This window comes from Anser anser, assembly GCF_964211835.1.
Source record: "Anser anser genome assembly, chromosome: 4".
Lineage (NCBI taxonomy): Eukaryota > Metazoa > Chordata > Aves > Anseriformes > Anatidae > Anser > Anser anser.
In genome coordinates this window covers 59042255-59057081 of record NC_139724.1, presented here as the reverse complement: position 1 = coordinate 59057081, position 14827 = coordinate 59042255, and the positions used below count along the sequence as shown (strand labels likewise).

Below are 14827 nucleotides of genomic sequence, written 5' to 3'. Positions count from 1 at the left end.
CCTTATTAAGCTGAGACATACCTCTTTGAACTAGACTTACTGTAGCATCCAGTCTGGACATATTTCAATTTCCTCATGGGGAATATAGAAAAATAGTGATTTTTTTTTTCTGCTCTTTTTCTATATTGAGTGAAATGAAAATGAGGTACTCTGGACAAATCTGAAAATCAATATTTCTTCTAGCCTTTCTGCATCCTAAGGGGACAGACTATAGGAAGAGGCTGCTTGACTTTAACCAGTCAGTAAATGTTAAATGAAATGGCTTATCATAAAGCCTTTATCGTATATATATATATATATACACACACACTATATATATACACATATATATACACACACTATAAACAATATATATATTAATTTTCTCATTGTTTGCAGTTTTGTTTTGGAATGTTTTAAATCATTTTTGCTTTTTTTTTTTTAATTTTTTATAGAAAGAATCATTTTTCATCACAGGGACACAGTGAATTTTCCTGCGTTCAACTGTCTTCCCTATGTTCAACTCAATAAAGTGGCTGCTAATATTTTTAGGGCATATAAGGAAGCTTCAAGGCAAAGTAGGAAGATCAAGCAGTGTAATGGTGTACATGATTGGCTGTTCACAGATGACTGAGGACAAAATCTGAAGGAAAGCTGGAAAGATGAGCAACAGAGTCGGGCTCTGGACTTCAGAAAAGCAGATTTCTGTTTGTTTAGGCAATTTCTTTGACCAAATTTCAGTTTCTGAGGCAGAATTCCCTCTGGAAGCTGCCATGAGGAGAAAAAGTGCATAAGCAAGATGGTTGATCTTTAAAGAAAACTTACAGAGGATTCAGAAACAAACTTTCTTCCATTTGTACAGGAAGATGAGAATTTTTGGCAGAATTGTTGCTTGGCTAGGCAGGGAGCCCCTGGATGAACTGAAACACAAGAACACACAAGAAGTGGAAACCAGGCAACGAAGAAGCAACACATACAGAACTTCTTGAGCATTTGGAGGAAAATCAGAAAGACCAAGGCCCAGCTGTAGATGAAACTAGCGAGGAACATAAGGGGTAATGAGAGAATATGCTAGAATCAGTGGGATGTTAAAGGAAAATGTGGGTCCACTGATGAGTGTAGGAGAAACAGATGGTACAGAAAAGGCTGAATCATTCCATGCTGGTTTTGCCCCTGTCTTTACAAGCAAAATTTTCTGCATGTACCAGCACAGCTCAGGGAGGAGAGGGACTACAAGGAGTAGGGGAACAACAGGTTGGGGATTGCTGAGAGAAACCGAATGCTTTCAAAACCTCGGACCAGATTAGATTCACCTGAGGGTACTGAAGGGGTTGACAGGGGTGATGCAATTAGATAAGGTTGCAGAATTTAGCTCTGGTAAAGATTTTCTGGCTGTAGTGGTGTTTTTGGGGCTGCTTGAATTGACATTTTCAGCAAGGAACAAGGCTGAGGTAGTCCAGACCAGAACAAATAGCCAGAGAAATATTAGACAAGTTGTGTAATTTAGGCAAGGGTTTTCCAGAGATAAAACATAAATACATCTTTTAGTCTGAGAAACCATGTATACTGACAGAAAAAAAAGAAAAAATACTTTTTTTGGTGTGTGTGTGTGTGTCTGTGCGTGCATGTGCATGCATGCTTAGCCTGTTAAATTTAAAGGATGTGCTCTGTGCTGAATATTCTCATCAGGCCTGCAACTGGATGCTGTCTCATTAATGTCTCTCTATGAACAGTGACAGAAGTTTCTGTCTTGGACTTTCTGCAGACCAATGAAAATACTTGCTGCCCTAAGTGACTAGTAAAATATCATTCTTTCTTTATCAGAGAAGTAGGATTGTGCTTTAAAACAGGAGATAGAAGCGGGATTGTTCTTTATAACAGGAGATAGAAGCATTTTTATTCCACAAGTCACCACTGAATCCTGATCGATTAACCTGTCCAGTTAAGACTTGCTCCTAAAGTATTTTTGATTCCTGTCTCCATATTGGTGTCTTTGAGTTATGTTTGAAAATCTAGACTAATACACCCATCAACTTCAATAGTGCAAGGTACATATCATGTTTGTTTGCTGGATTATCTGATCCTGTCTGACATACATCTTGTCAGGAGTGCTGAAATACCTCCATCAGTGTGTTCATGAATTCTAAGTGAATGAACTGCAATCAGCTGTTTGGTTTGACCATGTCCCTATCACTCTTTCATAGCTGTTGATATAAGCATACACTAATGTATTTTGATTGCATAATCACCTGGGAATTTCTTATATTTGTGCTACAACAAGAGCATTTATGCATGTAGAAAAATACCTGCTATTCATTGAATCACTCAGGAAACATAAGAAATAAAACAATGTAAGTAGTTGACCAGTCATGCACTGTAGATGGGGTGAGATTGGATTTCCTTGATTGCAAAAGAAATTGTGTAATTAAAATGGTTAGAAACACATCAGTGTTTGCCAAAATGGCCACGTTTGCTGGCTTTGTCTGTTAGGCTCTATATTCTGGATTTTCTTCGGTGGAGGAAAATTAATACATTGTCCTACAAACAGTAGTTTAATGGTCAAACATGGTGTTATTACATTCTGTCTCAGTAATGAAGAATATATAAATTTGCCCTTAGGAGTACAGAACACATTTCATGTCAGATAATTTTACTGTAGGTGAAACATGAATCTCAAACTCCTTGAGCAAGTTTCTGAATTGAACCTTCTGTTTTTTTTCTAATTTTTCTAAAGATTTTTTTTTTCTGAAATTGAGTCTCTGCTGATCTTGAACATGGTAGTTCTTCTAGTGTTTTCCCTGTTTTGAATTGAAGGGGGAGAGAGGAACACGTGTATTAGAGAGTAGGCAGTAGAAGCAGAACAACAAAGCAGAGAAAGGCCTCTGAAGCAAAGTGTCAGTGACTAAAAATTCAAAGCATAATTAGGATGACAGGTGCCATTTTCTTCTTTGTCCTTCTCTCTCTCTCTCTCCCTCTCTTTTCCTTCATGTTTCAGTTTACCTCTCATATTCTCTTCTGTTCTTGCTGCCTCTTCATTGCTTCCTGCTGTGTACCTTTACTTGCTGCATGGAGTGCGCTGTAAAAGAACAGTCTGCATTCTAGTTTATGATATCTACTTTAAGAAGATATTTTTTCTTTGTTTTAAGTTAAAAGAAAATCCTCTTGTCATGGGAAAAAAAAGAATCATATCCAAAATGAGATGTGGGAGAGATGTCTGTGTTTAAAGCCTTGGGAAATCTGTAGTCTAACCTCTTAGGTATCGATGCTGTCTGCAGAACTCAGGTTCCAGCAGCGGAGGATTCCTGGAGGAATAGTCCTTTGCCAAGCTGCTAGCCTCGGCAGTCATCTCTCACCTAACCCCCCACGGGGCCCACTGATTAGATGGATGTCCCTGACTCAAATTCCACAGAATTGTGTCTATTAAGCATGCTTAAGGTAAGCCTAACATGTGACAGTCATAACAGACTGAAGAAAAGGTATATCTGTTTCAAAAACACAGTTGGAGGAGTTTACCTCTGGTTGGCGACCTAATAGCTAGCATTTCCCTTCTAAAAGTTGGGATGTAAATGCATATTGCCTCTCTTCTAAGATAGACCTTGACAGTCAGGGAATCCTCACACAGCTCCCATGATTGTGTTGGTACTTCTGCTTAGGCAGCTGCTCAGTAAACCCATGCTAAGGGACTGACCTAGCTAACAAGGAGCCCCGAATACATGTATTTAAAGATGTTTCTTTGTTCAAACATAGCTGTACAGATCCATGGTCCAGTAAAGAAAACAAAGGAACATGGGAAAGGGAATCCAATGGCAGGGGAGGGGGAACTTCAAGATTAATTGTAACATCCAGCTATGACTCCAGCCCTTTTGTGTCTGGTCTTTGTCTGGCTGCTAGAATTTTAGCTGTATTATGAAGCTATGTCTGTCAGGATCACTCTGAATTTAATAACAGTATCAACTAAATATTTCTAATTACTCTGTATCTAAAAAAGAATCATTGTAATATTCTTAGAACCCATCCAAATGAACAATCCTAACCAGATTAATTGTGCAGCATCTTGATGATTTCTTGGCACCCGTGCAGATATTTTGTGCAGCATACAGGACCTTTCAACTATTTTATGAAATATGTTTAGGTCTTCCAGTATGCCGCTTGTGAGGCTAGTCACTGTTTCATTTTGTGAATTGCTCAGCATCTTGATAGTACTAAAGCTTTTATTTAAATTTTCTTTTCAAAATTCTGACAAGTGCAATTAATGACTTGCTGCCTTTTGGTGGAGAATCTACATTATGCTTTTAGAAGTTTTTGTTTTTTTTTTTTCCTTTTTCTTCTTTGCCTTCCTAAAGGACTGGGACCAGTGTCATAGCCTCTTAGTGATGCAAAGTAATCATTCCTGAGATTTACCCATCATAAATAGACCATTAGGTAAGTAATCTGTACTAGTGTCAGGGAATAGGCATATTTAGCTTTCATATAGCTGACTGAGAAAAATGACCATAGAAATATGATCACTTAACATTTATTTTTGGGCATTTATGGTACGTTTTATCTTCAAGTATCAAGGACAGCATCAGCATGTCAGGTATATTTTTGTACCATTCTTGATTGCTCATTTATTTATAGTAATCTTGCTTCTTTGGACAAAATATGAAATGAAATTACAGCATCTCATTTGCCTGGGATGGAAATTAAACAGTAGGATCCAGCTGATCACATATGCGTCTACATAGCTATGGTTTTATACTGACATGCATCCATTTATGTACTAAGTTTTCACAGCACAACATATAAGACAGATTTTAATGTGTGACTAACAACCGGTAGAGAGCTCAGTGAAGGCGAAAAGGAACACAATATTGAGAAGGGATGTTGAAGAATCAAATGAATAACTAAAATGAGGAAGGATTGAATGAACGTATGGGGAAAAATAGGCAAAAAGTGAGAAAGAAGAAACAAAGGAAGCAACTGACAATGAAAGGAGAATAAGTTCAGGAAAACAGCTACTGCTTCTCAGTTCCAAACTGAACAGAAAAAAATAATGTAATAGTGGAAAATGGATGGAAGTGAAAAGAGCATGAAAAGAGAACAAAAACTTTGTTTTCTCAGCCGGCTTGTGTTCCCTAGAATATGTTGTTATCCTCTGTATTGGCTTGAATGATTTGGCCCATTTTTTTTATTGTTTCTACTTCCTTATGTAATGACTCCCGAGTGGGCAGACCCTGTTGAAATGGAGGTGAAGAGCAACTGAGAGACAACTGCCACAGTTCCTGCATGTACCGTGCCCAGAGACTGCCGGGTGCGGGGAGGCTAAACACCTCTGAAATTACCAGTCAGTTGGCATTGGCATGTAGTTGTATATCAAAGCTCTTAGCCATGTCAGCATCCAGGACAAATGGCCTCCAGCTGACCTGAGCAATAGGATCACTCTCCTCTTGCTTCTCATTCAATTGAGACCACACATAGCAACTATGGTATGTACGGTCCCATGTCCAAGGGCTGTCATCTTCAGTATCATTCTGCTTAGATGATGCCAGTTCTGGGGATTATGAGGATGCAGCATGAAGCAGAGAAGCTGGGGCTGTTTTGAGGAATATCACGCAGATGGGGTGCTGCGGAGAACTGGCATACAGGCTGGTATAAAGAGTTAAATATGTGTAGGACTGCCAGGCAATGAGATTAAAACAGTACACTTCCTGTGAAAGAAAAGTAATGTAAGAAATGTTTAATTTAAGTGCCACTGAACTAAGCAAATAGCTGTTCTACATATCACTTACTGCGTGCTTCCAGATCTTCCCTTCATTGATGGTTTCTGTACTCTCCCGACCTGTTATAATAATGGCTGCTTCACCTATCCAAGTGGCTGATTGCACAATGGAGAAAAAAGCCAAGGAGCAGAAGTCCCAAGCTAGCTGCTCAATACAGGGCTCTAAGTATTCAGCGTGTTTCAGCTGCAGCAGCAGATTTACCACGGTGTTTCTAATTGTCTCATTATGGTGTAGATGTGCAATGTGTCAAAAGATGAAAATATTAATAGAGAATAATGTATCATGCTCTATAAGTAGTTTCTTGTTGCAGAGGACGAAGTTATGAGCTGATAAAGTGAAGGTTAGGATTAAATCAGCCATTGCTAAGGAGATAACTTGAGAGAAGTACAACTTCTTCCTTAATTCTCTTTTGCTGATCCTACTCTAAGTTGTAATGAAAGGATTAGATGACAAGTGTCACCAGTATTATTTCTGATGCTAAAAGATTGCTAATAGCATAATGGAAGTCTGGGCGGTGAACATCACAAGAAGGCTATCTATAGCATAGGACGGAGGGGGAACCTGCTTTTTTATACCCTGCCAACCTAATTAAAAATGCTTCTTGCTCCTTATACGCATCAGCTCTTTGATTCAGCTGCTAGTTTATTAGGTAGTGTGCTACACAAATCTGTCTTTGTCCTTCCTGACCTAAAAATGTCTGAGAGTGGATGATCTAAAGTCATGTAAAATTGGTGTGTTTTCTCCCAAAGGAATGTTGCCAGGCTTTGGGCCAAGCTAAAAAAAAATAAATAAATTAGGGATTTGGTTTTCATACATGAGCTGGCAAAAGACATATTTGAAATAAAAGCGGGAAATTTATTTTCTTTTTCAGGCTCTACCGTGAGAAAGAATATAATTCTTGCTGCCTTAGTTTACCCAGTTCTGTTTGACAAGTGCTTCACAGAGGAGTTGCAAGGCCAATGCAGTTCAGTGTTTGGGAAGACCATCAGAGATCCCTGATGAAAGATGCTGTGCAACTTACTGTTATTGTATTTTTCCTCACAGATTTATGAAAAATTATTTTAAAAGCTTCATTCCTTCTGTTTGGTAGAAATAAATCATTCACAACTGGTAACAGCTTTACATGATATCTTGCTAGCTTACCATTTTGTGTGAAAATGGTTTTTGTTTTTGTGCGTGGCCCCACCCCCGATCATATTCATTTAATATGTTCCATTCTAAACTTTGCATTTGGGCTTCCTGCATGATTAATTTAATAATATTAAAAAGGTGATGAAATGTAAACTTTATAAATTTGAGGGATAATTATGTTTCTTATGTTAGTCAGTGAAGCAAACAATGAATAAAACCACAGCGGCCTGATCAAAACTATTACATAATTTAAAATGAGGCCTTCGGTATCAGGTTGGAAGAATTATATTGAAAATAGTTGTTATCTTGATTTATAAGCTTTCTGATGCATCTTATCAGTTGCAAGGCTTTTCTCTTGAAGAATGTTAAGGACACATTTGTAGTTAATTTGCTGATACTGTGCATACGGGTTATTACTTTTTCTTAACTTAAAGTTGTGCAGTTCATTCTTTTCAATCCTAAAAGGATAAATGCTGGGATTTTCCAAAGGAGCTTAGAGAATTTAGGGCTAAATTTTAAAAGGTTCCTGAAGATTCAGATAGATGCCAAAGGGGATTTTCAGAAGCATGCAGCTTCACATTAGAAGAAATACAGGTGGATATTGAAATTCTTGAAAATCATACTGGGTTTGTATCAGTAGCCTCTAAGTTCCTACAGGTATTAAAACTGTCTTCTTTGGATATGTCTATTTTAGTAAGTAGTGCAACACAGTAGGAACAGATTTGTAGAGAGAAATGATGCTGAGGAGCTGACATTCATATTATAGAGTTTCTGGCTGTTTTTCTTCAGATGGGCTGTGGTCCTGCCCGATAGACGAAATTCAAATTAGCAGCTAAGGCGCATTAAATGTGTCACAAGATCCCCGAAGTATTGCTTGAAGTCCTGTAGTCCAGTCTCCAGCTCAGTGGAGGACTACTGTCAGCAGGTTCAGTGATAGCTTTTTTAGACGAGTTTGCAAAGCGGCTAGGAATGGAGGCTCCACGATTTCTCTAGGGAAAGAATACTGCACTACCTTTCCAGTGAAATGTGCTTTACTAGTTCAGTTTGAGCCTCCCAAGCTGCAGCTTTTGGCTGTTGCATCTTGTGTCACTGTTCTCCACTACCAAGAAAACTTAGGCTCTGTGTCTTGTTTCTTGCCTGAGCTGTGAGCATTGGTATGGAAGCGCATGCAGCAGGAATGTGCCATTGCAGCTTTCTCTCCTGCAGGCTTTCTCCATATGCACCACTTTCCAACTTGTCTCTCGATGTAGACCCCCAAGTTTAAAGCTGTCTTCATCAGGTCACTGTGTCCGTCTCCTAGAGTAGTGTGATAAAAGAAACAAAAGCCTCTACCTTATACTGCTGTGAGATAGAAGTTACCCCTGCTATGGATTAGTTGACTTTTTGCAAGTTCCTCTCTGAGTTTGGCCCACAGAATCTTGTCTGAGTGCTCATTGCCTCAAAGAAATATATCAGAGTAGGAAAAAGTGCCTCCCCCTAGTAGAAGCTTTCCTGCTTTTTTCCTCCATCAAGCTTTACTTTTGTTTTTGTCCTTAATTAGGCTCTTAATTACTTTCTCTGAAACCACAGCAAGTCTCATTGCTTTGTAATTCCCCTGATCTCCTGTGACTTCTTATTTTAAATATAGATGGTGTTTTATGTGAACAGATTGTTATCCTCAAAAATAATTGCTGTTGTAAAGCCTGTATTTTGCATCCTTGCCTATATCAACACTGCTTCAAACTTTATTTCATTCAAAGTTTTCAAGCGAATCCAGGTTCTGTACCCTGGAGAGCCTCAAACATATTGACTGCTTTTCTGTTCTTGTGCTGTAGTCTTCATAGTCCTTCTGTACTTACTGGAAAAAAAAATGAAGAAGATACCTTCCTTTGCTCATTAGCACTACTTCATCTATGGTCAGCACTGGTATGAAGGAAACAATGGGCTAGGAAAGCAATTCCACAAAATAAATGAGGAGAAGGGAAAAAATCCACAGTGTTGTCAGCTGGTAGGTGGGTCAACAACATCAGCCAGCGAGGGGCAGGCAGAGCCTAAGACACGTCTCTTCACAAGGTGGCAGAATCAGACTTCCAGATACTGCGTCATTCCTTATAAATCCATTTAGATAGGTCTGGGCTAAGCATTGATAATAGAATGACTTCCCAGAGGAATATGCATCTGGAGCCTTCCGCCTCTCCTTTCATTAAGCTATGGCATACCTGTTGGTCTGCGTTGGACAGGAGCCTCCGAACTACAGTGACTGTTGATCAGAACACGGAGGAACAGCCTGTCTCCACTGCTTCCTCCTTTATGCACCCTCAAGGCAGTGCTGCAATTTGTCCTTCCAAGCAAGAGTAACAGTGCAGGGGCGTTGGAAGATGCAGAGTGTAGCACTGAGTTGGTGCAGTGTGGTAAAAAATGTGGAGAAGATACAGGAACATGGGCTAGGGAGGCGAGAATGCAGGAATATGTTATTTTTTTGTGTGTGTGTGATGCAAAGTGGGTGACTAGAGGACATAAAGCATAATGCATCTAGATGACAGGGTCTATAGTGACAGGATGGTGAGCTGGGGGCAATCAGTTGAATATGGAAACTACTCTCAGGATGAAAGGCTGACAACTTTCTAAAATAGCTTCAAATAAAAGGCACATCTAAAACATTGTGTATGAGTTCTTAGGACACTTTTAACATGCTTTTAGAATCTTACCCTAACGAACAAATAATGCTCAGGACATCAAAGTAAGTATTTAATGCACACTGTTTCCATATGGAATATCAAAAATATGAGGTTTGGTGATTTAAATGCAAAGTAGCGATCCTGTCTCTCATCCTGATGGTTGGAAACTGATGTGCTATCACTGGGACTATGAAAAAATAAAAGACCACGTGAGTGCATAGCCAGGTTCTTCACCCGTGTAACTTATCCACTGATTTCTGTGATGTTTTGGCAACTGATGCCTGTTGATGGCCCAGAGATAGCTCTTCATGTGTCTCCTGTGAGGAGAGGCTGAGAAAACTGGGGCTGTTCAGCCTGGAGAAGGAAAGGCTCGGGGTGCGTGTGTGTCTTATCAATGTGTATGAGTATTCTTTGCACCTGAAGGGAGGGTGCAAAGAGGACTGAGCCAGGCTCTTTTCAGGGGTACCCAGTGCCAGGACAAGAGGCGGGGAGTCGGACAGGGTGACCTCCTGGTGTCCCTTCCAACCTCCATCATTTTGTGATTCTGTAATTTTGCTATCAGTCCGGCTATCAATATGTTATTAAAATTAATAATCTCTGACAATTTTCTCAGTGATGCACTGGAAATTACTATGTAATGACATCTACTATGTAAGGATCAGGAAACTTCACATAAAAAAATCTGAATGAGGTTGAGTGCTGAAGAAAGTGCCCATAGCTCTCCTGTTTTATTTCAGTTTCCTATAATTTTTATACAAGAATGTGTCTAATCTTTATACAAATATCTTTAGCACATACAAATCCCATATATTTCCTGGTATCTGAACTGAGGTTGGACATTTTTTCTAAATCCTGTTTCAGAGCATGACACTGATTTTACTGGGGATTTTTTTTTTTAAGATTGCTTTTGTGAATTATTGAGCTATAAAGCAGAAGTATAGCATAATACATCTTCTCCTATTTATGGATTCTACAGATATGACACTATGTGTGTGACCTTGTTCTAATATTCCTATTGTACACAAAATGTAATCCCAAACACTAGATATACATAAGAAATTGCCCTGGCAGTCATAGCTGATTTCTTAGTGTCTATTGTTTCTTTATCAGATGAGCACTTTATTCCAGGTTTTAAATCCCCTAGATGGCACTACAGAATACAGTATTTAAATGTTTTTTACAATGCTGCTGAATAGACAATGTTAAATAATTTTTGTCTTGAAAAATAAACATTAATGAGGTGTTTAACAAAATGAAATAGAAGGCAAAGAATTTGTTTAATAAATGCAGGATAATCTACATGCTTGGTGTTTTGGCATGTCCTTATGTACAAAAAGTGGAACGGCATGCTAGACATGTGCCAGATCACATACAGCCCTTTCTGCTAGTGTGGTCCAGATGGTAGCTGTCAGATTCAAATCCAGACTTGGGCCTCCAGGTCTGAATTGGAAAATAAGTGTATTCAATCCAAAGGGATTAAAAATCAGGAAAGAAAACAAGTGCTGTTGTTTTGGATTAGAAACACACTCGGCAATTGTAAGTGCTAAAAATGTATACTACAAGGAGTTGTTTTTTGAGACCAGGTAAGAGATTTTAACATTTTAATTGGCATTTAAATTTCATGCTTTAGTGGCAGGTATCTCACATGCTGGACCTCGTGGGAATCCTGATAGTTTGTATTACCCCTGAGCATTTCTTTTGCAGTTGGTGTGTCATTGTCTGCAGATCACTGCAGTAAATACTGTACTGTACTGCTGAAAAGAGAGAAAAACATTGCCATCTGCAACTACAGCTTGCAAATTACAGCTTGCAATCGTCTGCTATTAAATAAAGACACTTTAACAATATTTTGGGTTTTAAATTAGCAATTTACATCACAAGACACTGAAAATACTAGTCTTTTAATACTGCAATTTTCTTTCCTTTTAACCAGGCATCAACATGTATTGAATAAAAAAAAAGAAAGTAATACAAACCAATGTTTACTTAAACAATAGCCACTGACAGCAAGAGACACACAGATGGAAATCCAATAGTTTCTATCTCAGTGGGAGGTTTCATTTGAGGACCTTGATGGGGATGTGATTGGACTGCAGCACTCTAATTTACGTCATAGAGAATCTATCATGATGCCTTTTTTACTGCACTGCTGTGCCAAACTAGGTCTCCTATGGGAAACTGGTCTCAAGCAGGGAACAGGAAGGAAAGCCTTTAGTATGAAGAAGAGGGAAAAGAAATGGAGTTTCAGGTACTGAAAATGTAGGCTAACTTGAAATAGACTGATACTCTATGGACACGAGTAAGGGCAATGCCATGCTTTCGTTAGTTTTGAAGAGACTGGAAAAGGGAACCACACAGAGGCTATAGAGCATATTTGTTGTGCAGTGCATGTTGCCCTATAGGTTAAGGGAGGAACAGAACTGCTTAATATCTTGCCAGTAAATGGCTCAAAATGTGCTTTTTTAGTGTCAGTACTAGGCTTCCAGGGATAGAAGGAGAGAGTGGAGAGGAGTTGTCCATTATAATGAGTGCAGCGCTCATCCTTTCACCCAGGGAATCCTAGTGTCAGCAAAATGTATGGAGAAATCCTTGACAGAAAAAGCCCTGGATGTAATGGAAAGTGCCAGCAAAGAATTGTATGAGGCAAGCATAATTTTCTGTTAAATTCCATCAGATGGTCCACAAAGGCCTATAAAAGTGCTCTCCCGTTATAAATCTTGAAGATTTTTTTCCTCCAAGGGCTAATTTTGTAATCACTAATCAGCTAAAGCTCCATGTGCTTGCCTTTACCTTTGAGTACACATAAAGTTGTTTTACTTCTGGTCTGCCTGGCCTTTTGGGGAAAACAAATTCTTTATTATTGATCAGAAGATAAATCTATTAAGGGAGATAGCATAACATTCTTTATTACCTGCATCCAGAGGCCACTTGGGCAGCTGGTAACACATTGATTGTGCTTGGAAGTCCTTTACTTCCACACACTTCTGTGATACTCTTAATCTAAACTGCATAATCATTTTCTTCCTGGTCAGCTTTCCCAATATAAAAATGAGAAGTCTTTTGGCTAGGAGCTAGTTATACTTGGTTCTCTTCCAGGATGATCCCTAACTTTTTTTCCTGACATCACTTAGGCTACTTGTGATCTGATCTGTGGGTGGGTGCCATAGCACTTGGCAGGGTCCTGGTCTCTTAATTCCCATGTTTCATGGGCAGTGTGCAGTGGTGGGAGTGCACAAGGTTCCCTGGCCAGGGCACCCAAATAGGTGAGAGAGCAAGTGGAGGGCTGGTGGTGCGTATACATGTCTCCCAGTTGGGCAGTGGCTTGAGCCTCTTCCATTTCCTTTTTTTTTTTTTTTTCCCCCATTTTTTCCCCTTTGTTTCCCATAATTATCTGATCATAGATATCCTAAGACCCTGGAATCAATTTTAAGACTCTATTTTAGCCAGTAGTATACTCTGTACCACCTATAATACTCTCCATATAATGTCAACAACAGCAGTGAAATCTATAGTGGAGAACTGGTAGCCACCACTGACAGACATACTGTAGTCCTTGGTAGCCCTCATTCACTCTGTAAACTCTTAGGTTCAGGACCCTAGGAGTGGAACCTCACCATTTGCTGATATAAGGTTTAGCATTATCTCAGATGGGCCGTGTAGAGACAGCTGTGATGCAAAGGCTTTCCAAATTACATCTTTTGTTAGTGGAAATGTAAATTATTATCATTTAGCTATTTTTTTCTTAATCATTTTTATTTAAAAGTAAGGTATACAAAATATATACAACGGTATGCTGTCACAACAGTAAGTTATACAAAATTCCACAGTAAAATAAAAATAGGATGAAAAGGGTTTTTAATAAAAATCTAATCGTACAGAAATGTAGCCAGTTACATTCTATTCACATACCAGTCTCAGAATATTGTTTGACAAAAGTTTTATGAAGTGCACTTCCTTCACTTTATATCATTCTTTTGGTCCATGCTGAGTAACTAACACATTTCAGTCATGAGTCTAATCAAAATCACTACTACAGTGAGACCTGCTTAGATTCTTTCAATGATTTACTAGCAAAAGGTGCTAATGCAATTACTGACTTACTTTTCTAGACTTATTAGTCATCTGTCTGATATAATTTATCACTCTATCTTATTACTTCTCTTAAGATCTGATGCCAGAAATTCTATTTAAGTATCAAATTGGTTGAATTCAATCTTGTGATTCTTGTTCAGATAGTTTCTGTACCTAACTAACTCAATGGTTTTCGCTGCTTCAGAAATGGCATGCAAGAGGGCACTGTTCTTGGCCTTCTATTAGATGCTATTTATAGTGCCTTTTGGTGATAAGAATCAGTGGATAATGGATGGATTTTCATTTCTATGCTGATTAAGGACACATTTCTTTCATTCTAATTTTTTTTTTTAAACTGACCATATCCTGTCACTAAAGTATATCACTGAACTCAATTTAATTTCCCATAAGAAAATGCACACAAATTCCTGTAATGTATGTGTGGCTTTAAATGGTTGAGAAATGCCATTAAGGTACTTTTAATGCTTGGAACAAAAATACAACCACTCATACCTTTGTTAATGAATGCTGAGTCTCTTCTGAACCACTATTTCTATACGAAAACTAGGTATATATTGCTTGAACTGTGGAATAGCTATAATTTTGGTATATGCTTGTTAGGAGACTGTGCTTAATACTTAAGACTTCATATAGTTCTCAGCTTGAGTTAAACATATCCTTTCCTTTTTCAAGTCCTGGCTATTGTTTCCTTTTCTATCAGTAATATGAAAATTATCTGTGCACTGCTGAGAAAGGGGAAATAAAATGTGAATGTTTACATTTGCACTCATATAATGCTTACTACACAGCTTTTGATATGAGTCTCTTGGGCTGGCTAGAGGCCAGTTTATTTCCTAACCTATCATAGAACAGCTGGAGACCATGTGTAACTGCAAACTTGCCAAATCCGACATTTTTGGCTCATGGGAATTTGGATCAGAGAGAATGTGGCAGTCCAAGACAACTTCATAGAGAAGCATAATTTAGACATGGTTCCTGTAATCCTGTCAAAGACAGTCTGCATTATCACAGGCTGAAGGTTATAGTTCTTATCGATCTGAAGAAAATCTTGGTTAAAGGTATTATCTTAGAGATGAATTTAGTTTGATAGAATTTTTCCCAGACTATTCTCCAGTTCTGACTCAGAGGATGAGGAAATAAAAAGACTTTTAAAAAGATTATAAGGTTCAATAAAAGGATAGGCACAAAATGTGTTCTAGTGTATTC

General features: G+C 38.5%; 1 long non-coding RNA gene across 1 annotated transcript in view; it reads left to right on the top strand.

Moving 5' to 3' along the window:
* LOC310898493 overlaps positions 1–8947 on the top strand; it is a 29010-nt gene extending 20063 nt beyond the window's left edge. The window contains exons 2-3 of the long non-coding RNA XR_014583340.1: positions 3255–3414; positions 6613–8947. This is a non-coding gene — a long non-coding RNA (uncharacterized lncRNA). The remainder of the gene's footprint in view (positions 1–3254; positions 3415–6612) is intronic.
* The last annotated feature ends 5880 nt before the right edge of the window (positions 8948–14827 follow it).